This window comes from Lithobates pipiens, unplaced genomic scaffold, assembly GCF_037356315.1.
Source record: "Lithobates pipiens isolate NorthernLeopardFrog02 unplaced genomic scaffold, aLitPip1_a1.2 Scaffold_28, whole genome shotgun sequence".
NCBI lineage: Eukaryota > Metazoa > Chordata > Amphibia > Anura > Ranidae > Lithobates > Lithobates pipiens.
This window is the reverse complement of record NW_027507789.1, coordinates 230344387-230371322: the sequence shown is the minus strand read 5'-3', so window position 1 is coordinate 230371322 and position 26936 is coordinate 230344387. Positions and strand designations below refer to the sequence as shown.

The 26936-nt window shown below is 47.8% G+C and overlaps 1 long non-coding RNA gene across 2 annotated transcripts; it reads right to left on the bottom strand.

The window, feature by feature from the left end:
• Window positions 1–9545: 9545 nt before the first annotated feature.
• Window positions 9546–21868, bottom strand: LOC143936266 (uncharacterized). Of its 2 annotated transcripts, XR_013263643.1 has the most exons (3): window positions 20112–21868; window positions 13117–13842; window positions 9546–13048 (listed from the first exon to the last, which is right to left on the bottom strand). It is a non-coding gene; the product is annotated as an uncharacterized LOC143936266 (long non-coding RNA). The 2 variants fall into 2 exon arrangements; XR_013263642.1 differs by having other exon boundaries at window positions 9546–13842.
• Between the last annotated feature and the right edge of the window lie 5068 nt (window positions 21869–26936).

Genomic DNA, 26936 nt, shown 5'->3' with positions numbered 1-26936 from the left:
ATCAGTGGAAGTAATAGTGCACCATTGTTGGTATCAGTGGAAGTAATAGTGCCCCATTGTTGGTATCAGTGGGAGGAATAGTGCCCCATTGTTGGTATCAGTGGGAGGAATAGTGCCCCATTGTTGGTATCAGTGGAAGTAATAGTGCCCCATTGTTGGTATCAGTGGGAGCAATAGTGTCCCATCATTGGTGTCAGTGGGAGGAATAGTGCCCCATCATTGGTGTCAGTGGGAGGAATAGTGCCCCATCATTGGTGTCAGTGGGAGGAATAGTGCCCCATCATTGGTGTCAGTGGGAGGAATAGCGCCCTACCCATCATTGGAGCACAGGTGTGTCAGGAGGAAGGTGTCTCTGGAGCTCCTCCAGCTGATCGGTGTGAGAGGGGAGTGGTGGGGAAATCTCTTCCAGCTCTCCTGGCCCCTTTCTGGGAAAGCCATGGAGGCCAGCGGGGCCTCTCCTGCTGGAAGCTTGCAGCCATCTCCTGGGCCGTCGGGTGACATGCCTTCCTGTGGACAAGCCGATCTCTCTGCCCCTGGTGAGGACGAAGGCTCAGAGGCCATTCGGGAGCGAGTGGTGGCTGGGATAAAGGTCCTAAATTGGGAGAGGGATAAGCTTTACAAGCTACGAGCGGAGCTGAAGCATCTGAGAAGGCAACGTGAGGGCTTATGCAGCCAGAAATGAGGATCCATGGATTCGGAGATCCAACTGGCCAAAGTCCGTGTGGACCATCAGGAGACCATTGTGGCCATGATGGAAGGCAGAGATGGATCCTTCAAGGGGAAATTTGGAAATGACAGGAGGTTTGGAAGGATGACAAAGGTGGAGGTGGAGACCCCCAATTCTGCCCCCCCAGGGAGAGGTAAGCAACCCCATGTCTTCCCAGGACTCAGGAGGCATGCTGAGGGGCATCCAGATAATGGAGTCTCCTATGCAGGGGGATCAGTTAGTATTTAATGAAGGGGACATTACAGATGATGTACCTGATAAGGTAAAGCCTGCCAAGTCCCATGTTGTGGATAAGACTGTTTGTGCCTTTCACAGATGCTGACAATGTGCCTGATGACAGTCAGACTGCTAATGCTGTGTGCAGCAATGTTGTGCCGGACGATGCTGCTAATGCTGTGTGTAGAAATGTTGTGCCTGCTGATGCTGCAATGCAGCAAGAGTTACATTTAAAAAGTGTAATTTCTGTGGATGAACTACAGGTGTCAGCAGAGCCCATTAACCCTTCTTTAGCAGAGTCCAAAGCTGTTTGCCCAACTGCTGCTGAGGACTCTACAGCACAGTATCAGGAGACAGCTGGAACTGCAGCAGTGACCATTCCTGATGGGAGATTGAATGTTTCTGTGACAGATAATAATCACCCCAGCACTAGTGTGATGGACAATCGTCCTTCTACGGATTCTGCTAACTCACTTCAAACTGTTGATAATGCTAATAATAATAATATACAGACTAATGTGACTTCAGTATGGAGCCTTGGCCCTGATAAACCTACATTTGCTCAGGTTGTACGCTCTGCTCCTGGTAGCTCCGCTCCCAAGTGGGGTTTTTCCCTACAGCCTACCACGTTGGGCACCCCGGGATCTGGTCTTGGGTCTCTGGCTTCTGCTGGGGGTCCCAGACATAATGTAGTGATTCTGAAATGGGAAGGTGGTGCAGTCCCTTAAGCGCGGCATGCGGTGGTGGATCTGATTCTGGAAATTGGTTTTGGGGCAAATGACTTGTATGCCTTTATACATGCAGCTGGGACAAGGGATTATACGGTTAGCTTCACCAGGCCAGAGGGTCTTGACCTGTTCTGGGAGCGATATGAGGCTCTGTGCAGGTCAAGACCTGAATGGGAAGGTCTGGCCCCAGTTGCGATTTCTCAGAGGTCAACAGTAAAAGAAATAATTATTCTGACTAATGAAAGCGTCTACACTCGGGATCTAGAGGTTTGGTAGCGGAACTATGGGGAGGTTTTGATTAAGCCCAGCAAAATCCTTGATGAGCGTAACATCTGGACTGGGGGTTGGTCAGTAACAGTCAGGTTGGCCAGGGATGGGAATGTTGTCCATCATCTGCCCTCCTCGGCTTTTATAGGGAGGGATAGGATGACTATTTTCTACCCTGGTCAGCCGAAAGCTGCGTCACCGCTGTGGAGAAAAGGGGCATTTGAGCTCCTCCTGTTCAGCCTTGATATGTTCAGTGTGTCAGGGTCAGGGTCATATGGCCAAGGACTGTACCGATATGATCAGGTGCAACCTGTGCCTGCACCTTGGCCATCCCTACAGCAGATGACCTGAAGCCTGGCACAATATGGAGAAGGAGGTAATGGATGACTTGCCTAGGCTGGACAGGATGGAGGGTGAGGCTCCTGGTGTACCATCCTCCTCTGCGGTGACTGACTCCCCTGGTCCTGCTCAGGATCCCTCCCCAGTTCCTGTGGCCACCCCTCCTGTGTCTGTAAGGGCCGGTTCACACAGGGGGCGACACGACTTGCCGTGCCGCGACCTGACAAGTCGCCCCCGTTCTGTACAATGGAACCATTCTAAGAGGAGCGACTCGAGTCGCTCCGACTCAGAAAAAAGGTTCCTGTACTACTTTTGGGCGACCTCGGGGCGACTTGCATTGACTTCTATACAGAAGTCATTTGCAAGTCGCCGCTGAGGTCGCGGCGAGGCAAGTCGGTGTCGCCTCGCATCGCCCCCTGTGTGAACCGAGCCTTAGTATTCCTTCTGTATCTGTCTCTGAGTCCCCCCAGCCTACTGTATCCTCTCCTCTTGTGTCAGAATCTTCCAAGTCTGTGCCCCCTGGGTCAGTTACCCCCCAGGTGTCTACCCCTTCTAAGTCTGTCTCAAAGGGAACACCACCCCCACCAGGAGTGGTAGCATGTAGTAAAAAGTTTGCTTCTTCCTCTGTAAAGAAGTCTTCTATGAAGACTCCAAAGAAAAAAAAAACAAGAGATTATGGCATCTCTGAAGCTGACCTGCAGTACCTGGAGGAGAGAAGGAAGGTTGAGAAGCGGAAGCAGATGGTAAGGAGGGAACGAGCTCCAGTGCCGGTCTCCAACCGTCATAGGACCTCTGAATGGTATATTTCTTCATCTGGAGCTTCTTCAGAGTTCAGATTCTGGAATGGAGTTTGAGGCGGCCTCAAGAAAGAGAGGGGCTTCTGGTGATGAGCAGCAGAGGGGAGCTAAGAAGCAATCCACCCAATAACCCAAATGGCGGTTCCCCCTCCGTTAAAAGTGGTGACAATAAATGTCGCCAGCATTAAGTCAGTAAGAGCTCGTTCCATGGCCTTCTTTTTGTTCAGCCAATTAGACGCTAACATTTTATTTTTGCAAGAGACTAGGCTCACCTCCTTGGCAGATATTCATATGGCCAAGAGAGAGTGGAGGTATGGTCCATCTTACTGGTCTCTTGCGGCCGAGCCTTACGGCGGTGTTGTTGAAAACCGGTATGGTAAATGTCCGGCGGGTTATTGAGGTGGAGATTGGGAGATGTATGGTCTTAGACGTCCTTGTGGGGGGGCAGAACCTGCGCCTAATTAATGTTTATGGGCCGCACACAAAGTGGGACAGGAAATGCCTTTTTACAAGGATCAAGCCATTTCTTTTTACATCCCGGCAAGTGGTCTTTGGAGGTGACTTTAATACAGTAACTAGGCCCAAGGACAGGAAGGACTTCAAGGACAGGCTGGGATATGATAGCTTTTTTTAAACAGTATGGTTAGGGATGCTGGTCTGGTGCACATTAAGCACCTCCCAGATGACACCGGGTTCACCTTTCATCAAGGTAGTAGAGTAGGAGAGATGTTTTTTTTTTTTGAAGGAGACCTCTGCTTTCTCGCCCCCAGTGGTGCAGGCAGTAGAGTTCTCTGATCACTGTATGCTATCTGTGGTCCTGAATGCTTCAGACGCCCCTCAGAGGGGCAAGGGCATCTGGAGATTGAATTCGACTCTACTCAAGGAAGAACATGTTAGACAATCCTTTGAGGAATTCTTTCAGGCTCAGGTGACCATCCTGGACTTTTGTAGCAGCAAGGCTGAGTGGTGGGAGCTGACCAAAAAGAGAATCGCTGGATTCTTCAGGGGCCTAGCCAATAGAAAACAGTTTAATAAATACATGACCTACCAACATTTATGGAGGAAGCTGGATATTCTTGTTTCGAGAGGAGGAGATCCTGGGGCAATCGCCGAAGTGAAACTCCTTCTCAGGAAGTGTCAATATGACCGGCATGCCTCTTTGGTTCTGGAGAGGGACTATGGGCAGTACCACTCGCCTGACCCTTACCAGAACTGCAAACAAAGTGTAGCTGTTAAAACGGTTGTTGGCCTTAAGGACAGTACAGGTTCCTTGACAAAGTCCAGGTCAGGGATCCTGGAGGTCGTGAGGTCCCTTTATGCTGACCTTCTTGGGAGGAAAGAGCTTGACCGTGACAAGATGGACAGCTTTTTGGACTCTACTCCAGGTCTAAAGGGTAGAGATGTTCCATTGATGAATTTGACAGAGGAGATCACAGTTGAAGAGGTGATGAGGGCAATTGATCAGCTTGCCATCAAAAAGTCCCCTGGACCGGATGGCTTGACGGCTGAGTTTTAGGCCGCGTACACACGCGGGGACTGTTCACTCAACTTTGTCCGCTGAACAGTGTTTCAGCGGACAGTCCGCTCGTGTGTGGGCTTTCAGCGGACAGTTTCAGCGGACAGTTTGACGAACAAAGTTTTTCGGAAATCCCGAAAAACTGTCCTCTGAAACTTGGTTTGAGCGGACAGTCCGCCCGTGTGTGGGCCAGTCCGCTGTACTTTCGAAATGAGCGGTTCCCGCCCGGAGAAAAGTCTGCTCATTTCGAGCGCATCTCCAGGTAGGCGGGGCCCGCGAAGGAGACGTCGCGGGCTCCGCTGCCTGGAATGAACTGAACGGAATGAAGAAGATGAAGAAGAAGAAGAATGGAAGGCGGCGGCGACAGAAGACCGGGCCACCGCCTCTAAAAGAGCTATAAGAAGGCGCGGTGGCCCGGCAGAAGAACCGAAGAGGGGGACAAGACCCCCGAAGTCGGGAGAAGAGGCCGGGAGGAAGAAAGCCGGACTCCTCCGCTAGCAAAAGAGCTACAAGAATATAGCGGAGGAGTCCGGCGAGAAGACCCCCGAAGACAGAAGACCCCCGGAGCTGTGCAATAAAATATTTTATCTCGTGTGTTGTGTTTTTTTTGGGTACTTTTATTTTACAGGTGAATGGGTAGGGGTACATTGTACCCCATACTCATTCACATAGGGTGGGGGGCCGGTATCCGGGGGCCCCCCTTATTAAAGGGGGCTCCTGGATTCCGATAAGCCCCCCGCCCGCAGACCCCGACAACCAACGGCCAGGGTTGTCGGGAAGAGGCCCTTGTCCTCATCAACATGGGGACAAGGTGCTTTGGGGTGGGGGGGCCGCGCGCCCCCCCTTCCCCAAGGCACCCCCCATGTTGAGGGCACGCGGCCTGGTACGGCTCAGGAGGGGGGGGGCGCGCTCGCTCGCCCCCCTTTCCTGGCCGGCCGGGTAGCGTGCTCGGACAAGGGTCTGTTGTGGACTTTGGGGGGATCCTCACGCCGATTTTTTTCGGCGTTGGGGTTCCCCGTTAAGTCCATTCCAGGCGGCGGAGCCCGCGACGTCTCCGTCGCGGACCTCGCCTACCTTTACACGCGCTCGAAATGAGCGGACTGTTGCCTCGTGTGTGGGCGAGTCCGTTCATTTCAAAAGTTGCGCGGACTTAGTACGACGAACTTAGTTTGCCGTATTTGTCCGCTCAAAAAGTGCCGTGTGTGGGCGTGTTCGTTCATTCAAAAGTTTGAGCGGACTGTTTGACGAACTTAGTTTCGGCAGACAGTCCCCGCGTGTGTACGCGGCCTTACAAAGCCTTTAAGTCTATTCTGGCCCCACACTTGGTAGAGGTTTTTAACAGTTGCCTTGCTGAGGGGGTGCTTTACCCTTCCATGAAGCACTTGGCTGTGATTCTTCTTTCAAAGGGTAAAGATCCTTCGATGATTGAGAACTGGTGCCCCATCAGCCTTCTTAATGTCGATAGAAAGATACTGGCAAAGATTCTTTTCTGGCGCCTATCGTCAGTAGCAGAGTCTTTGCTTTCTCGCCATCAGCACTGTTCGGTCCAGGGTAGAAGCACCTTCACAGCGGTTTTAGCTGTCCGGGAGGCCTTGGAGCGGTGCAGGGCTGCAGGCTGGGAAAGTATTTGCTGACATTCGATCAGGCAAAGGCTTTTGATCATGTTAACCATGAGTACCTGTGGTTGCTCCTTAGTAAGTACGGCCTGCCGGGTGGTTTTGTCGATTGGTTAAAAGTCTTGTATAAGGGGGCAGAAAGCTTTCCTCTTGTTAATGGCTGGGTTGGGCAGTCCTTTGAGGTTGGCTCCAGGGTGCGCCAGGGTTGTCCCCTGATTCCCCTGCTCTGTGTTTGCAATTGACCCCTTCATCAGGTGGCTAGAGAGCGGCATGTTGTGTGGGGTGCCAGTGGGGCTCCCGGGTGAGCCGCCTTTGAGGGTTGTTGCCTATGCGGACAATGTGTCAGTGATTGTCACTGGAGCAGATGAAGCAGAGGAGGTGGTCTCTCTGACATCACGGTATTCTGAAGCATCAGGCTCCAAGATCAATCAGGAAATGAGTGAAGTTTTTTGGATGGGAAAGGAAGGTGAGGGCTTTGATCTCCCGGACACCTTTCCAGTGCCCCAGGAAAGAATTAAGATTCTAAAGATTCTAGGCACTGAATTTGGACCTGGCGATTATGGCCTCAAAAACTGGGAAGGCAGACTGGAAATTGCCAATACTAAGGTGGTCAGCTGGAAGAGATGGAAGTTATCTCTGAGGGAAAGGGTTGATCTGATTAAGACTTACCCGATTCTGATCTTTTTGTATTGTTAGCTTTGTCTGCATCTTTCCAGTGTCTCTCTATGCTAGGGTCAGTAGTGTGTTCTTCCAGATGCTGTGGGGAACAGACTGACCCCCATCAAGAGGAATGTCACCTATCTATCCAGGAGGGAGGGTGGCTTGGGTATGGTCAGCTCAGTTCTTTTCACTGCTATTTTTCAAATTTAACATTGGTAATATGCTTGCAGTGGAACCTCCTGGATGGGTAGGCATATTTAGATCTTGGTTTAGGCCTTTTCTGCGACTTTGGGAAGAAGGTGGTCAAGTGAAGAATCTCAGGGGTCATGGTGGTCAGCTACCAGCCTACGTTGCTCCGTGCCTGAAGTTACTGCGGCAGTGGCGATTGTCGGCTGAAGATCTCAGAAAGTCCTAATGAGTCGAGTCTTGAGCAAAGTCTTTCATGACCCACTGGCCTTAAGGGATTGCCCAGGCCCAGTTTTGAGGGTGGGGTTAAGATTAATTTGGAGAGAGTACCCCCTAAATTTAGGGATATGGCCTGGTTGTGCTTCCACGGGAGGCTCTATGTTCGGGGCAATTTGAAATTCCGCAGTGGGGTGGATCATAGCTGTCCTCGGGAGGAGTGTGCAGATGAGGAGGAGATTATGGACCATTTTCTGCTTCATTGCCCCTTTAACATAGAGGTGTACAAACAGGTGGGATGGGCCCTCGGTGTTCCTTTCCTCTCCAGGCTGGGTTATGCTGAGTGGGCGTACGGAGCATTCAATACTGGGGGGGTTTTTTGTTTGGATACACTTTTTCTAGTTAGCCTAGTAGTCCGTTATTTCACCTGGAACGCACGGTGTCAGGTCAGCATTCGGCATAAAATCCTTTCTGTTGAGGTGGTGGTGTATGACATTCTGCATGAGGTGGAGAAGATTCGGGTGCTTGAGAGAGACAAGCGGAGTCACGGGGCTTGAGAGAGACAAGCAGAGTCACGGGGCTTGGTTGAAGGCGTGGAGGGGTTTCAAGCCTCCCTCCCTGACTGCCAGGAGTCTCTTACCCGGATAAGAGACAGAACCACCCGAGATTTTATAACTTATCATTCATGTTTGATAAATGGCTGTGTACATAGGTGATGGGTTGTGCCTCTTCGCCCCTCTCTGCTGCTTTATGTAAATAATTTTCTAAACATGTTTTGGTAATGGACTATGTATATATTGTATATATTCTGAACATGGATGTGTATTCCTTTGTTTTCTGTTGAAATTTTATACTATGGTTTTGTCTTTTGTATAAAATTGGTCACTTGATTCTTTAATAAAAGATCAATAGTGCCCCATCATTGGTGTCAGTGGGGGGGGATAGTGTCCCATCATTGGTGTCAGTGGGGGGGGGACAGTGCCCCGTCATTGGTGTCAGTGGGGGGGGGATAGTGTCCCGTCATTGGTGTCAGTGGGGGGGGGGGGGGGAGATAGTGCCCCATCATTGGTGTCAGTGGGGGGGGCAGTGCCCCATCATTGGTGTCAGTGGGGGGGACAGTGCCCCATCATTGGTGTCAGTGGGGGGGACAGTGCCCCATCATTGGTGTCAGTGGGGGGGGACAGTGCCCCATCATTGGTGTCAGTGGGGGGGGACAGTGCCCCATCATTGGTGTCAGTGGGGGGGGGGGACAGTGCCCCATCATTGGTGTCAGTGGGGGGGGGGACAGTGCCCCATCATTGGTGTCAGTGGGGGGGGGACAGTGCCCCATCATTGGTGTCAGTGGGGGGGGGGGGACAGTGCCCCATCATTGGTGTCAGTGGGGGGGGACAGTGCCCCATCATTGGTGTCAGTGGGGGGGGGATAGTGCCCCATCATTGGTGTCAGTGGGGGGGACAGTGCCCCATCATTGGTGTCAGTGGGGGGGACAGTGCCCCATCATTGGTGTCAGTGGGGGGGGACAGTGCCCCATCATTGGTGTCAGTGGGGGGGAGGGATAGTGCCCCATCATTGGTGTCAGTGGGGGGGGGGGGGGGGGGGAAATGGTGGCTCATCAATTGCATCAGTTGTGGATGGAATAGTACTCCAAGGGCCGGGTAAAGACACGCAAAGGGCCACATCCGGCCACAGGGCCGCTGTTTGGAAACCTCTGGTTTAAACCAATATATCTGCCTGCTCTTCATAATCACTCAGATCTAATTCTCATAAATTGACATTTTGGTATATTCCCTGTGCACCGGTATATGAGGGTATATAACTGGTCTGAGTCCTTAAAGAAAGTCGTGGTTCCTCTTATAAGAATCATTAGATCCAGGTAAGCAATCCTATTATCTCTCCACCTACCACTAAGTGTAATGCCATAAATGGTAATTATAAATTCCCTCCATAAATAATCTTAACGATTCCTCTGAACAGGGCCTCGCCTGTGGCGGTGAGCGGGTGCCGGGCCTCGCCTGTGGCGGTGAGCGGGTGCCGGGCCTCGCCTGTGGCGGTGAGCGGGTGCCGGGCCTCGCCTGTGGCGGTGAGCGGGTGCCGGGCCTCGCCTGTGGCGGTGAGCGGGTGCCACTTGTCACTCTCCAAATTGGAGCCATTATTATGAAATTGATTACAGGACAGGAAGGCATAGAACAAGAAACCCATCTTCACCAAAATATAATCAACCCCACCCACCCACACCCCCCCACATGAATAAATGGAGACAAATCAGGACTCAAAACAATAAGAAAAAAAAATATCTTTATTGAAGAGAAAAAAAAAAAAAAGGTCTTGGGGGATCTATTAAACAAGAAATTAATCGCTCATCTATAACACCCCCCCATTTTATTCATCTAACTCTCATAACCACAACAGACCACTATGAGTGGGGGTACAGGCTTTGGGGGAGGGGGCAGCATTATGGAAGACCACAGCGCCTACCACTACGAGGCCTAATACGCGTCATGTCTTCTAATCCAAGTCATCCAGAAATACACCAAACCAGCGCAGGGAATGTACGGCCATCCGCTGGCAACTCCACTCAATGCAATTATAGATTCACATTACAAAGCAAGAGAGCACATTTCTGCATGCATGCGCCCTACCGCACCCAGTCCTGCGGCGGCCTTCCGCGCCCAGTCCTGCTGCGGCCAGTCCTCCTGCGGCCTGCCCCCTCCAGGCCTGCCCCCCAGCTCGCGGCCTGCCGCGCCCAGGCCTGCCCCCCAGCTCCGGCAAACTACTATCCTACTGCACCCCTCCCACCTATTTATTGAACTGTAAGAGAAAATTATCTACGTCCCTCAACGCTGTAGAGTTGGCATGCAGCTGCTTTTGCTGCGGCCGCCCCCCTCCCCACTTTTACATCAGACTATATTTAAGATCCCCAAAACTCACTTTTGGGAGTGGTAGGTGACCTATAAAAAGTGGATAGTCACAATCCTGCACCTCTGAGATGGACACTACCTTTCGCCTCCATCTGCAGCATGCGGAGGGCTCCCCTGGTTCTTCTAGTATTGGGGGGGGGGGGGCACAGCATATCTGATCACTAAGCAGCTGCTTGGCCTATATAAAGCGGAAGACTTGTCATCTTAGAATACATACAGAATATAAACTAGATAACCTCAACACAGGCATTTACAGTAATAATGTATATGATGCAGTAACCTATAGCAACCACATCCCCTTTTACTGAAGTCTGGTCAATGTTAGCCACACTGAAAATCCCAGAAACAGAAATGGAGATTCCTGTGGCTGGGATTGACTGCTGCAGCCGCCGGGTCCATACGCTGCAATGGCAGGCCGTCAGTCTCCGCCGATATTGCCGGCAGGCAATTGTTGGGTGTGCAAACTGACATGAAAAGCTGCAGCCACCAGCCTATCACAGCAGTGTATGTGATTGGTGGCCACACCCAGCCATCAGTCCCAGCCACAGGAATCCGATTCTTGGTGCTGGGATTGGCAGCGTGGTAAAATGCCCAAATGTGAATGGAACCCGAGTTACCAAATATTCAGCTCTTGTGACTGATGTGTGTTCCAGACAGACATTGATATCCATACAGGTGTCTGAGGTACTTACCAACCAATGAGTGACGAGATAAAGGTTACTTACAGGAGAAGAGCTGGAAGGAAGAGCGGCTGACGGCAGCACACGGGTCTCTGGAGAAGCTGTACTGAATTACAGGTAAAGAGAGGCACAAGTGGTATACACAACTACCATCCTACACTGCGCATTCATCGGATTGGTTGATATGGGCTGTGCCTGCAAATAGACTCCACCTGATCCAATTACAGGGTGGAGCCAAAGGGAAATATCGTGTCCCAGTACATAGAAGGGCTCATGAAGGAAAGCCATTGGCTCCCAGCTGTACAGATCTACCAGTACAGGAACTGACCGGAGAAACGGGATGCCTTCCGTATCACCAGCCTGCGGTTCTGTTTTTTCATTAGCCGGGAGATGGGAAAACTTTCCACCCGACCCCTGTCCACAGCCAACCAGCACCCAGATCACAGGGCAGACTATAATGAGATCCCACGATTGGCTGGAACACACGCTATGCAGTGACATCATCGCCATTGGTCTAGTGTAAGGCTATTGTACCTGGATGACGTGGGTCATGTACCAGTAATGTATGGAGGGGTCACATACCTGATTGTACATGTCTGGGAGATGTTCCGTGGGTCATGTACCAGTAATGTATGGAGGGGTCACATACCTGAATGTACATGTCTAGGAGATGTCCCGTGGGTCGTGTACCAGTAATGTATGGAGGGGTCACATACCTGATTGTACATGTCTGGGAGATGTTCTGTAGGTCGTGTACCAGTAATGTATGGAGGGGTCACATACCTGATTGTACATGTCTGGGAGATGTTCTGTGGGTCATGTACCAGTAATGTATGGAGGGGTCACATACCTGATTGTACATGTCTGGGAGATGTTCCGTGGGTCATGTACCAGTAATGTATGGAGGGGGTCACATACCTGATTGTACATGTCTGGGAGATGTTCCGTGGGTCATGTACCAGTAATGTATGGAGGGGGTCACATACCTGATTGTACATGTCTGGGAGATGTTCCGTGGGTCATGTACCAGTAATGTATGGAGGGGGTCACATACCTGATTGTACATGTCTGGGAGATGTTCTGTGGGTCATGTACCAGTAATGTATGGAGGGGGTCACATACCTGATTGTACATGTCTGGGAGATGTTCTGTGGGTCATGTACCAGTAATGTATGGAGGGGTCACATACCTGATTGTACATGTCTGGGAGATGTTCTGTGGGATGTGTACCAGTAATGTATGGAGGGGGTCACATACCTGATTGTACATGTCTGGGAGATGTTCTGTGGGATGTGTACCAGTAATGTATGGAGGGGTCACATACCTGAATGTACATGTCTGGGAGATGTTCTGTGGGTCGTGTACCAGTAATGTATGGAGGGGTCACATACCTGATTGTACATGTCTGGGAGATGTTCTGTGGGTCGTGTACCAGTAATGTATGGAGGGGTCACATACCTGATTGTACATGTCTGGGAGATGTTCTGTGGGATGTGTACCAGTAATGTATGGAGGGGGTCACATACCTGATTGTACATGTCTGGGAGATGTTCTGTGGGATGTGTACCAGTAATGTATGGAGGGGTCACATACCTGAATGTACATGTCTAGGAGATGTCCCGTGGGTCGTGTACCAGTAATGTATGGAGGGGTCACATACCTGATTGTACATGTCTGGGAGATGTTCTGTGGGATGTGTACCAGTAATGTATGGAGGGGTCACATACCTGATTGTACATGTCTGGGAGATGTTCTGTGGGATGTGTACCAGTAATGTATGGAGGGGTCACATACCTGAATGTACATGTCTAGGAGATGTCCCGTGGGTCGTGTACCAGTAATGTATGGAGGGGTCACATACCTGATTGTACATGTCTGGGAGATGTTCCGTGGGTCATGTACCAGTAATGTATGGAGGGGTCACATACCTGATTGTACATGTCTGGGAGATGTTCTGTGGGTCATGTACCAGTAATGTATGGAGGGGTCACATACCTGAATGTACATGTCTAGGAGATGTCCCGTGGGTCGTGTACCAGTAATGTATGGAGGGGTCACAAACCTGAGAGATGTTCTGTGGGATGTGTACCAGTAATGTATGGAGGGGTCACATACCCGATTGTACATGTCTGGGAGATGTTCTGTGGGTCGTGTACCAGTAATGTATGGAGGGGTCACATACCTGAATGTACATGTCTAGGAGATGTCCCGTGGGTCGTGTACCAGTAATGTATGGAGGGGGTCACATACCTGATTGTACATGTCTGGGAGATGTTCTGTGGGATGTGTACCAGTAATGTATGGAGGGGTCACATACCTGATTGTACATGTCTGGGAGATGTCCCGTGGGTCATGTACCAGTAATGTATGGAGGGGTCACAAACCTGAGAGATGTTCTGTGGGATGTGTACCAGTAATGTATGGAGGGGTCACATACCCGATTGTACATGTCTGGGAGATGTTCTGTGGGTCATGTACCAGTAAGGTATGGAGGGGTCCCATTGGGAAGTCACGCACAGAGGCTTGGTGTGAGGCACATCAACCCATAGCAACCAACCCCTTGTCACTAATCTGACTGCCTGCCATCATGGTACCGGTCTTCATACACGGGCACACAGCACACAATCGGATAGACATTAGAAGCACAAGGAACATGCACATGTTAGAACAGCAGTGTCCACACTGACAGTTTATCCATCTACACATGAAGTGCCAGTCCTGAGTACATTAGATGAATACACATCTGTACAAACGTCACGTGCACTCACCACCTACACAGCAGTCTAAGGACTGAACGGCTTCCTTCACTGTGCACATGACTAATCATCCCGTCACATGACTAATCATCCCGTCACATGACACGTCTTCCTCCACAGTGCAGAGTGAATTAGAAATAAGGAATACAAACGGTACTTACAGATGAAAACTAACCTGTACTGGCAGTGCTGAGCTCAATTCTTCTCTACCAGTAACGGGCTGAATTAATAGAAACAAAGTGTTAACTGAGTTGTGTCCATCCATATCCCATCCACAACTGTCACTACATTATACCCCACCCACAACTGTCACTACATTATACCCCACCCACAACTGTCACTACATTATACCCCACCCACAACTGTCACTACATTATACCCCACCCACAACTGTCGCTGCATTATACCCCACCCACAACTGTCGCTGCATTATACCCCACCCACAACTGTCGCTGCATTATACCCCACCCACAATTTTCTCTGCATTATACCCCACCCACAACTGTCGCTGCATTCTAACCACCACACACCTCACCCACAACTGTCACTTCTTTCTGACCACCACACTCATCTAATGTCAGGACAGTTCTTCAAGAGCACTTCTATCAGATATGGGACCTGTGACAATAAACCACCAAACTCGGGGGGGGGGGGACAAAAAAACAAAAGTAACAAACACCAGGAAGAATAAATCCGGCGTGATATTGGTTTAAATTCTTAATAAATGGGTCACTGTAAATACACTGCGTGGTCCTCAGTAACGTCTGTAAGGGAAAGGAGGTCCATGTCCTAACCCCAGAGTTTGGTGGCGGTTCATAGTTATCAGGATCACACCCGTTATTCATCCAAGGGCGAGGCAGTGACCTGAACACTGCTTGGATATAGTTGGCTTGCATGCTTTTTTCCAGGGGAAATGTTCTGACCCAGTCTCATGTGTTGCAGTTTCCTAATGTTACCCACTGTTTGGACAGGACAATGTTTGGGACATTTTTATATCAATGGAATGTCCCAGCCTAGAGGAGGAGACAACCCGAGGTCTGGTGCTCCGATCACTTCACCATACCGGCCCTCTAAGATCCTGTCCTGCGTCATTCATTCTAGAGGACTTAAAGCACAACTAAACTCTCCCATCAAGGACGACCCCATCTTGGCCTCCAATGTTTGTTGAGAGTGTACACACCGAGGACCATTGGTGATCACCACAGAAGGCATGCCTGGACTGGAGCACAAACTACAAATGTATAGAAAGCAACGCTATGTGTCCAGAAATCTTCATTAAAGTGTAATTCACCTTTACAGAAAATTCCCATCGCACCCGGACCCACTAACCTGGAGTCCGGCGATCACCCGCTAGGAGACCTCCTATAGCTTTAGCCGTCTGGGGATTTGAAATCCCCACAGCTTTCTCTCCTCTCCCCCTGAAGTGACAGGACAGGCTATGAAGGTCCTGACTGGTCGGCACCGACCAATTCAAATGCTGCTATACATATTTCCTGACAAGGTTTGTTTGGGAGACTGAGCCGAGATGATTGCGGCTATACGAGGTCTCCTAGCGTGCGATTGTCAGGCTCCAGGTCAGCGGGACCCGGAGGGATCCTGTGCAAGTTCCCCTTTTACAGATTTTTTTCTGTAAAAGGTGAACTTGCCCTTTACCATGAAATCCTTCACTTACACTGCAGATGACATTAAATCACTCGGTTTAGTTCTGCTTTAACACTCAGGTTGACTTAACAAAATTATGACTTAAAGCTAAAAAAAAAAAGCAGGAGAGGGGGATGAAGGCACAACGAGTTAAGACCAGCAAGATGCATGACTCCCTTGGGGGCTTCTCACCATTTACCTGATGGCTTTATAGTATTCCAAGCGAGCGATGACCTTTCCTTTTGAGTGCTGCAGCTCTTATGCCCATCCCTCCCCCATTCACAGAAGCCTTTGTATTTGAACACATTCACGAAAATACATAGGCTTCTGTGAATGGACAGCAGAAGGGAAAGGCAAGCATAGCTTCCATGCAAGAAAAATGTAAGAATGGCACGACAGGGGGAACAGACACTGGTGGACAGTATATTTGCTGTGTGCTTCTCTCCTCTTACATACCGGAGACACCAAGCAGAGCAAACCTGTAAAATGTAAATATGAACGGGGGGGGGGGGTCATGCAGCTTCTTGGAATTAGCTCAGTGTTCATTCACTTTACAAAGTGGCAGAATTACTGGAATTCAGCTTTAAAAACACAAAGACAACCTATTTACCAGACCATTTCTTCACCATAATCTTCCCATGAAGGCATGTCAACATTTCATGTATGTTATTTCCATGACCTCCCGTAAAGTGACAGTCATCCAGAGAACAGCTGTGAGAAGGCTGGAGGATACGGCTAGAAGCCAACTACAGGTCTGGTATACCCGTCAATACAACCAGCAATCTCACAGGGCCACTACCAGTCCTCATTAGGCACTGAGGATGTGGGCCGAGGATTTTCAGGGTGGTCAGAGGGCGCCGCTTGGCTTTGGAGTCCTTGCAGTGAATAGTAGTTTCCTCTGGTGGTATTCTGTGTCTCCCCTTCATGTGCCATCACAGCTGATCTACTACAGAACTGCAATAGACAAGCTGCACCACATCTACATATAGCAAGGTGTGTGCTCAGACTGTGGTACCTCCAGGGTGGAGATGTATTTTCTGTGACAGAAGAAGTCCCATCTGTAGGGAAAGAAGACATCTAAAAACAATCCATTCCATAACCTACGTGAATGGGCTGACAACCTACCCACAAAGCACAAATACTTACCTGTGGGAGGCCGACTTAGCATTTCATGAAGACTAATAGTCAAATACTTCCAGTAACTGCAGCTTTGTCCTCCACAAGGTTTCTACCAGCAGGCTATGTCAGTATTGTGTGATATAGGGGGCTGGTAGATAACAGTACATACCATGGAACCAGACAGAGAGGGAAGTATCAGATGCTGAAGTAGTTCTACCCCTGCGGTGGTCGGCTTTTGGCCTCTCCAGTGAACCTGTAGATGTATTTCCACTTCTGCAGCCAGATTAGGATACTAGTGACTGCTCTAGTCTAATAAATCCAGGTATGGATTTTTATTTTTTTGCAGTTACACTGGTTCAGCCTGGACCATATATAACATGCCATACCTGCAGGATTCCTGAGGAAGGGGAGGATCACAATAGTGCAATAAATGCCAGAATGTCACAATCTCCACAACACTAAGGTGTCCATTTTATGAAAGTGAAGAGCAGCGATCCCGAGGATCGGCACTGATCGAAGCTCATAAACTGTTTATAAAACAGAGATGGAGGAATAACATGTTCTCCAGCGATTTTCTCCACACATGGAGAAGCTGCCATTGACCGACAAACAGCCAGTTTATGGAGCTGCGATCTCAGCACTTCACTGGGTCAGAATTCACCCTCCAATTCACCAGCTCAGAGGTGGTAAAATTAGGAGTGAAGATCCTGGGGGGACCCCTAACACTATGTTCTCCTCCCCCCGTCGTGTATGTATATACATACAAATGTATTATGTAGGACTAATAACATAAGGTGGGTTGTCTGTACTGAGCAGTGATAATTGCTTAATAAATGGACACCTCTGCATTACAGCGAGTTTCTGGTACTGCAATCTCATTCAGTCTCATGTGACTCCAGTATCGGGGTGCGTTCTCCACTGTTTGTAGCATTTGCTTCTTTTATGAAGTGAAGTGATCTACACCGCTTCATAAACTGGTACCCAGGGGAGAACGATCTCTGAATGCCGGAGAATGAAGCCGTGGATATTTCTTACTGCTTCATAAATGGACACAAATGTACACAGAAAAATGGGAGATGGAAGGGTTAAAATGTGTTTATGGTATGTGAATGAGGCAACAAGTCCCCAACAGGAACTACTAGGGCAGAGGGACCTAGAATTGTTCAGAAATTTTGTGCTCTGCCATGACCCGTTCTCCAAGGAAACCCCTCTATAGGGGTCTGTGGTGTGAAGGGGGACACATAACATAGGGGGGGGTTTTTGAAATGTGACTGTAGAGGCGGACATACACTAAGGCCGGTATAAGAGCTTTAGCTTGTATACGCAGTGTGGACAGCAAACTCTTACAAAGCATCTAACACGCTTCCAGCACCCGGTCTGGGGATCTAGTGCACGGATCATATAATAGGAGAGGGGACTCACTACCTGCACCTTGCCGACAGCCTAATGCCTGCGAGCAGTTAGTATAAGCAGGGGTCTTCAAACTACGGCCCTCCAGTTGTTCAGAAGCTACAATTCCCATCATTCCCAGTCGAGTTTTACAATGCCTCATGGGATGCGTAATTCCGCAACAGCTGGAGGGCCGTAGTTTGAGGATCCCTGGTATAAGGGACCAGCCAATAATCTTGTAGGACTTGTTTTTCTGGCCTGTGTCTTCATTGGGCAGATTGGCCCCACTCCCTGCTCCAGTGATACAAGGACAAGGGTCCCGGCGTCACCGGGACAGAATGCAGCAATGAAATCCTGATTATGTCCAATACATGTACCCCAAGGTCCTAGAGTATCAATGTGGGGCAGGATAGACTGGACAGTTCTGATTGCCTAGACTCAGAGCACAGTCTGTAAGAAGGGCCCGGAACTCAAAGCAGAGACCTCAGTGCTGCAGTTGTGTGTAGGAACGTCTAGGTGAACTTTCACTTCTGCAGTCCCCAATGTCTCAGCCTTACCAGAAACTGTTGTACAGAGTTATCTGGTGTATAAATTAGTAGAGTAGAGCGGACGAGACAGAAGTGCACAGAGAAGGGAGGGGAGGGGGGGAGAAGAGACAGAAGTGCACAGAGAAGGGAGGGGAGGGGGGGGAGAAGAGACAGAAGTGCACAGAGAAGGGAGGGGAGGAGGGGGGGGAGAAGATACAGAAGTGCACAGAGAGGGGAGGGGGGGAGAAGAGACAGAAGTGCACAGAGAAGGGAGGGGAGGGGGGAGAAGAGACAGAAGTGCACAGAGAAGGGAGGGGGGGAGAAGAGACAGAAGTGCACAGAGAAGGGAGGGGAGGGGGGGAGAAGAGATAGAAGTGCACAGAGAAGGGAGGGGAGGAGAAGAGACAGAAGTGCACAGAGAAGGGAGGGGAGGAGACAGTAGGGCACAGAGAAGGGGGGGAAGAGACGAGACAATAGGGCACAGAGAAGGGGGGGGGGGAGGGGGGAAGAGACGAGACAATAGGGCACAGAGAAGGGGGGGGAAGAGACGAGACAATAGGGCACAGAGAGGGGGGGGGGGGGGGGGAGGAAGAGACGAGACAATAGGGCACAGAGAAGGGAGGGGGAGGAAGAGACGAGACAATAGGGCACAGAGAAGGGAGGGGGAGGAAGAAACGAGACAATAGGGCACAGAGAAGGGAGGGGGAGGAAGAAACGAGACAATAGGGCACAGAGAAGGGAGGGGGGAGAGATGAGACCGTAGGGCACAGAAAAGGGAGGGGGAAGAAGACGGGTCAGTAGGGCAAAGACAGGATGGGTTGTTAGGGCAGTGAGGCGAAAGACAGGACAGTAGATTGAAGGGCAGGGGGGAGACAGGACAGTTCGGTAGATCGGGGGAGTGTGGGAGACAGGATGGGTGAGTCAGGAAAGTTGGTGACAAATATAATCAGCACAGCTGGCAGCCTTGCTGCGGACCAAAGAGTGGCCAATCCCTGCTAGCGAGGAGTAATGAAAAATTTTATGAACACAAAGTGATCACTAAGGTTATCCCGGTGAGAGAAAACTTTATTGAATGGGCAAATAACGGACACATAGGCATGCTTCACCAAGACATGAGTTACACATTGTTCCTGTGGTGCTGAAGAGTTCAATACTACTACATAGTGTGGTCTGAAGGAGTCATCATCGAGTAGATGGCCCGGGAACCCGAGGATTAGGACCGACGGGCCACCCCAGTATACCAACATCCCCAACATGAACTTGTGTTTGGGCCCTCAACGCACAACCCCATTACACTGCAGGCAAAGTAAGGACAATGTATGTTCTGTTTGACCTTCCAAAGGATTAATAGTTCATGTACCTGTCACACTGCATAGCCAGATCAGTACCTGGCTTATCTTGAACACCGATATCTGATGAGCAGCCAGGAGATGGAGAGCTGGCAGCATGGTTCTGGCTGTGCAGTATGACAGAACGACTAAATAAAAATGTAGAACCTTTGGCAGGAAAACCAATTATAAAAAGGTAATTCAGCTGTATATATCTGATGATGTGGAGGATAATATGGAAAGTGCAGCAGCTCATAGCAGTGACTGATGGAAGCACACCCCCTGCACCGACACCCGGTGCACATGGGCTACTGCATGTTCCATAAGACCACCCATTGCAGCAAATCATCTATACACAGGTCACTAGTCGTATCCCTATATAAGACAATATTAGGGGCCTTCACCAAACTTGCTGCAAGTTTGGGGACATATATATCCAACAGCTAAAGCTGTGAAGGCCCCCAGGTAAAATAAATGCCACTTGCCTCAGACTGAAAAGGGTAACACTGACTCAGCCTCAGCCTGTGCTAGGGCAGTGCTATGGGGAGAAGAAAAAGGCCGATTTTAGAAGATCGTTCACAGAGCTGCAAGTGAAAAACATGCAAACTGTACAGAGCCACTAATCAGTTATTGAATGAGCCAATCACCTCTATACAATGACTGCCATTACCCCGACTCACCACCAGTAGGCAGACCTGTACAGATAACCCCCCAGGGGGAGCTCGGACACCACTCTGCTGTCACTCATCTCCCCAGTACAGGCAATGTATGAGATACACACAGCAGTGATCTGTACAGGTCTGACTACAGGAGAAGTCTATACAAATCATGCAGCTGGCTTACCAGAGGAGATATATCAACTTCTCTGCCCTTTATTATGATGTCCCCTCACACCCGGGATAGGCTGCCCACATTTCACAAAGACTTCCGCCCCTTTAATACTCAGCAGCAGGTGTCGCTTTCCTCCCTCTGATGTAATATGGAGATTTCTGATCACCAGAACATTAGGACCTGCAGATGAGGATCTCTTCTAGCTCACCCTTTGGATGAAAGGATACAATGGCTAGGATCTCCCCTCTAGGGCAGGCTGTAATGGATAGATGTCCCCTCTAGGAGGACAGGATGTAATGGATAGATGTCCCCTCTAGGAGGACAGGATGTAATGGATAGATCCCCCCTCTAGGAGGACAGGATGTAATGGATAGATCTCCCCTCTAGGAGGACAGGATATAATGGATAGATCTCCCCTCTAGGAGGACAGGATGTAATGGACAGATCTCCCCTCTAGGAGGGCAGGATGTAATGGATAGATCTCCCCTCTAGGAGGACAGGATATAATGGATAGATCTCCCCTCTAGGAGGACAGGATGTAATGGACAGATCTCCCCTCTAGGAGGGCAGGATGTAATGGATAGATCTCCCCTCTAGGAGGACAGGATATAATGGATAGATCTCCCCTCTAGGAGGACAGGATATAATGGACAGATTTCCCCTCTAGGAGGGCAGGATGTAATGGATAGATCTCCCCTCTAGGACAGGATATAATGGATAGATCTCCCCCTCTAGGACAGGATATAATGGATAGATCTCCCCTCTAGGACAGGATATAATGGATAGATCTCCCCTCTAGGACAGGATGTAATGGACAGATCTCCCCTCTAGGGCAGGATGTGATTGATAGATCTCCCCTGTGCAGTAAGTCCCAGCTCGTGTCCTGTGTGCCGGGTGACATGCATCTCTACCAACCTCCGAGCGGCTGCACAGCTGTCAATTAACAGAAAAGTCAAAGTGTTCTTCCATTTTATTACAGAGTTATCAGTACACAGAGGTCAGTCAAGGACATGGAGATACAACAGTTAGGGCCCTCACCAACAACTGTTGGGGACCAGAAGTCCAACAGCCCCAGAAGAGCTGTGAAGGCCTCAGAAAGAGCAAAGTAATGTGACAGGACTTGCCTTTTGCCTGGTATATGGCGCCTTCACAAATGAACCATATTTACTACACGCCACTTCTAAAAACCTAGATGAAAAAGAAGCCATACAGTATAAATTGTAAGACCATGAAAATGTCCGCTCTCATGTCCCTGCACCAACCTCCCCGGAAATAAAAAAAAATCCCCTCCCCCAATGTAAAACAATGTCCGACAGTTCCTGGTATGCGGGAGAGATGGAGCGCGTCTATATACACAGCACAAGGTGAGAAGAAAGCTTTAATCTCCAAACCTATTAACAGTGCAGCACGGTCAGTAGCGGCCACCTTGAGACATTACAGGAGGTCGCATTCCCATCAGAGGCCGAGGGGGGCCGCCCTGGTAAGGGGGAACCATGGGGGGTCCTTGTCCAAATGGTGGCATTGCTCCTGGGTGGAAGCCGGGCATATTCTGGTGTGGGGCACCAAACTGACCTGAAGAGGAGAGAGAAGTACAAGATGTAGACAGGACACTCCAGAACGCAATTACCCTCCCCCCCCCCCCAAACAACCAAGATCAGGCACGTCAATTAAACACGTAGTGACGGAGGGTGAAACAAATGTTAATGCCTGAACACAATCTTGCAACTTTGACCCGTGTTAGTAAATCTGTACATATCATCCCAATTACTTTGTGTATCTGGATAAACCGCTTTCTTTTAAAGGGAAAAAAGGGCTTTTAATAAGTTAAAAACTTCCAGATATTTCATCAGCACCCGGCCCTCATCACCAGAGGGGGCGCCTGCGATTTCTACCATAAAACAAGGCAACCTGCGGAGTATGGGAGGCTGCCCGCCTAGAATGTGGTCAGGGCTGGGCACGGAGACATCATCTGCTTTGTATTGTATGTTCCCTCCCTGTGTGTTCTGAAAGGAAAGCGCTATAATTCACCCAGATACAAAGGTGCTGCGATGAGATGTGCCGAGTCCAGATTTACTAAGACAAGTCAAAATTGCACCTTCCGGGGGGGGGGAGCCTTTGAACCTTCACAGGTTCCATTATGAAGTGATAGGTTTGCAGGTTTGTGGGTGTGCTTTATATGAATTGCAGATGTCCACTCTCGGATTTACATCAGATTGTAGTTAGGCATGTACAGGCGGTGCTTGCTAGTCCTGCTGCGTCCATTGACAGTAGAGGTCGACCGATATATCGGCCGATATTTGCCGTTTTTTAAATAATCGGCATCGGCCGATTGTGCTGATAAAAAGCCGATTTAGAACTACAGCGGGACTTTGAAATGACTTCTGTATAGAATGTTCTAAGTTGACTGAGTCGTCATAGCAACACTTCCCTCCTCTCTGGGCAGGCTGCCAAGAAAAGAACAGAATGATACAATGTTTACACTTCAATGAATGAAATCATCTCTGTGTAGAAGTTCTCAGTTTAACCATTTAAAGACTAAATCTTTTCTGACACTTGTTGCTTACAAGTAAAAATCCTGTATTTTCTGCCAGAAAATCTGAAAAATAAATTAAGCTTTGGCGCTAAAACCTAAATGGTGTACTAAAAATGCTAATATTCTGCAAATTACATAAAATGAAGCCCAATGTGGGAATTTCACCAATACACTGTATATGTGATATTAAAAATATATGTGAATGGGAATGTGTATCCGTTATCTTACATAACAACTATGCACAAGTGTGGTAAAAAATAATAATAACTATGCACAAGTGTGGTAAATAATATGATGAAAAATACAACTAATCTATCACAACTAAAAATGTAAGTGCTTTGGTAAAAAGTGCTTTTGCTCACATAAATGAGCCAATACTTATACTCTAAAAAGTGATAATCAAAAAGGCATTGTGAAACTACCAAGTGAAAACATCAAAAAGATCATATAATGTCCAATCCAAAATATATTATAATGTCCAACTGAAAATATTTATTCAAAGTCGCATCATCTAGTTGCTGAAAAAACGCATAAGACTTTTATCAGATAGGAAGGTGAAGCAAGGTGACTGGTGAAAACAAGGGTTAAATTCCTCTCCGGTGCGCCACTCTGTGTTAGAGAAGAAATGTATATATGCGCTCACCAGACATTAAACCCCCAATGGGTTAGCCAAGCAGTCACAGTATGAGCCACTGTGCAGCTCTCTCAAGGCTCTGCCACCGCTGTGCTGTGGGGATATTTTACACTCTTCCTTCCGTGAATGGTCCGTTTAGCGTTTGTACATGAAGGGAAACAGAAGTACAGCCATGGTGCAATATTGTTGTGTAAACGTACAATGTTTATTAAAATCAGTTTTACTCACAAATTCCAAAAAAGATAGATCGCTGTGAAATATGTTCCGCCGGCGTTACTGCTTGAATAGCAGTGTAAGGTGCACGTTCTAGGCCACGCCCTACGCGTTTCGTCAGAGCGACGTCATCTGGAGCGGCCATATTGGTGCACCTTCACGTTTATGTAGGGTGCAGTGCTCTTCTGCGCTTGCGCGATGTATTAGCGCCATTTTAATTGTGGGAATGCCCTATCCGAGCCGCTGTGCGTCTATATTGTATGGTCTCTTGTGACAGTATAAACGTGGGAAGACTCTTTGCTTATTGTCAATCCAGGGTATGCCGTCTTCTATTGTGTAACGGTCACAATTAAACTTTTGCCTACATGTTTGTAATTGCGGACTCCGGGCATGGTGAGATATAATAATGTAGCACCGCAACCTACATAACTATTCCAGTATACTTATAAAGGGAATATCAGCAATTATGCATGAATACAATTGGTATCTTTCAATATACTCATAAAAAGAGGTTAACCACTGTACATAAAAACAATTAGTAAAATTAATATAAAATTAATACAGTGTATGTAAAAAATATATGTAAAACATACAGAAAAGAAAGGAGAAATTATTAAAATATATAAGGACCAAGTATATAAAATTTAATATAAAATTTAATATATTTAATATATTTAATAGTAATACCCTGACCAGCTGCATATTGCATGTGTTACCTGCTGGGCTTCCTGACTACAGGATTTTTATATGTGTTTATTTTCAGTCTGAATGGTTAAAAACAAGAATACAAAAAACTATATGTCCACTATATTAATAAATGGACATATTCCCCGGTAAAGAGGACAGGAGGAGAGGAAAAAAAACTAAAAGTGAAAAAATGTGTATGTGTGCTACTAAGCTCACACAAATTAGAAAAAACTTTTTTTCTCTTTTACCAATAAGCTGAAATAAATATATTGTGGGGAGATATTGATATCTGCTCATTTTTAAAAGGCCTTATTTTAAAACATTTGTTAATAGGGCAAACTAGATAGAAGAAGTGCAATGAAAGGAAACTAATAGTGAAGTTGAATGGGGAACTCAGTGTTTAGATGTATACCTCGTTTCAAGGCCTTGTGCATGGCCTTACATGTTGCTAGACATATTCTCCAGTAGGGGGCAGACTTTTTTCTGTAATGTCAAACAATTATTGGTAGGGGGGGGGGAGATGGGAAAGGAAAACCTTCTAGGTTATGGTTCGAATGTTATATTGTGATTTATTGGTTTATTTGGTCTATATTAGTCCTGCCCTGAGCCGATAATGTATAGTTATGAGTTTAGACTGGGGGAGTTTTAAAAGTTCGTTAAAAAACAATTCAAATCCAGCTCTACATTCATTCCCTGGGGTTGGAGGGTGTCTAAATTGTATATCCATTTGGTTTCATTTCTGGATATTTTGATGGTTTTGTCCTCACCTCTCCAGTGGGCCTTTACTTTGTCAATACCATAAAATGTCATCTGTCCTGGGTCACGATTATGGTAATCCCTAAAATGTCTGGAGACACTGTGATTGGGGTACCCTTTTTTGATATTCCTAATATGTTCACCAATTCTAGTTTGGAGTTCTCTCGTGGTGCGTCCTACATATTGTCTAGAGCAGGGGCACTCTATAATGTAGGTGACATAAGTGCTTTTGCATGTAATGAGCTCATTTATTCTATATTCTTTTTTATTTGAAGCTGACTGAAAAGTGGTTCTTTTCTTTTCAGTTTTTTTACTATTTCTACACGGGAGGCATTTACCGCACCTGAAAAAACCTTTCAGATTACCCCCTACTTTAATTTGTTTCGGGGGATCAATGGTGTTTTTAACAAGTTTGTTCCTCAATGTAGGTGCCCTTCTGTAAATGAATCGCGGTTTTTTTGGGAGGATATCTTTGAGTGTGTGATCTGCTTTCAAGATAGGCCAATGTTTCTTGATGATGGATTCCACCTCTTTATGTTGCCTATTGTATCCCGTGAGGAAAGCAACTGATGAGTTGTTAATTCTATCTTGTTTTTTATCTTCCAATAATTTGTTCCGTTCCATTTGTTTTATTTCGTTTTTGAGTTTGCGCAGGCCCCTTTCATCATATCCCTTATTTTTGAACCTTTCTATTATTATTTCCGCTTGTTGTTCGTAGTCAGTGCTTCTGCTGCAGTTTCTGTAAAGTCGCATCAGTTGGCCTTTCGGTATGTTCCCCAACCATTTAGCATGATGACAACTATTTGTGGGAATGTAACCGTTACGGTCGGTGGGTTTGAAGAAAGTGCGTGTGCCCAGTTTGTTTCCTTCCTTGTATATTTGTAGATCTAAGTAATTTACACTATTGCTGTTGTAATTACCAGTAAATTTTATGTTGTAAATATTATGGTTGATCTCGTTGAAAAATTCTTGTAGTTGTTCTGCTGTGCCACCCCATATTATCACGATATCATCTATATACCGTCGGTACATTTTGAGGTTCTCCCTATGTACACCATATATTTGCTCTTCCTCCCATCTATTGAGAAATAAATTCGCTACACTGGGGGCATATTTGGCCCCCATGGCTACGCCTTTGATCTGATTGTAGTATGTTCCCTTATACCAAAAATAATTGTGGTGCATTGCCATTTTAAGACCTTCCGTTAGATATTGTATTTGCTCTTGTTTTAGGTCAGACATCTGTTGCAATGCCCACTCGACGCTACTGAGCCCATCATCCTGTCTTATATTGGTGTATAACGATTCCACATCAATCGTAACCAATAGGTCTTTCTCTTGAATTGTCAGATTTTTCAGTTCTCCAATCAGTTGTTTGCTGTCACGTAAATAAGACTTTCCTTTGATTACCAACGGTTGCAGGAAGCCATCAATATAGGCCCCTAATCTGGAGAACAAGGAATCGATCCCACTCACAATTGGTCGCCCAGGTGGGTTGTTTTGATTCTTGTGTATTTTAGGGACGTGGTATATAATTGGAGTTTTAGGTGCCTTCTGTATTAGATATCTGGATTCCTTTTTGTTTAAAATGCCGAGGGTTTTTCCTTTTTCTACAAATTTTTTAAGTTTCCTTTCGTATTCGGCTTTGGGATTTTT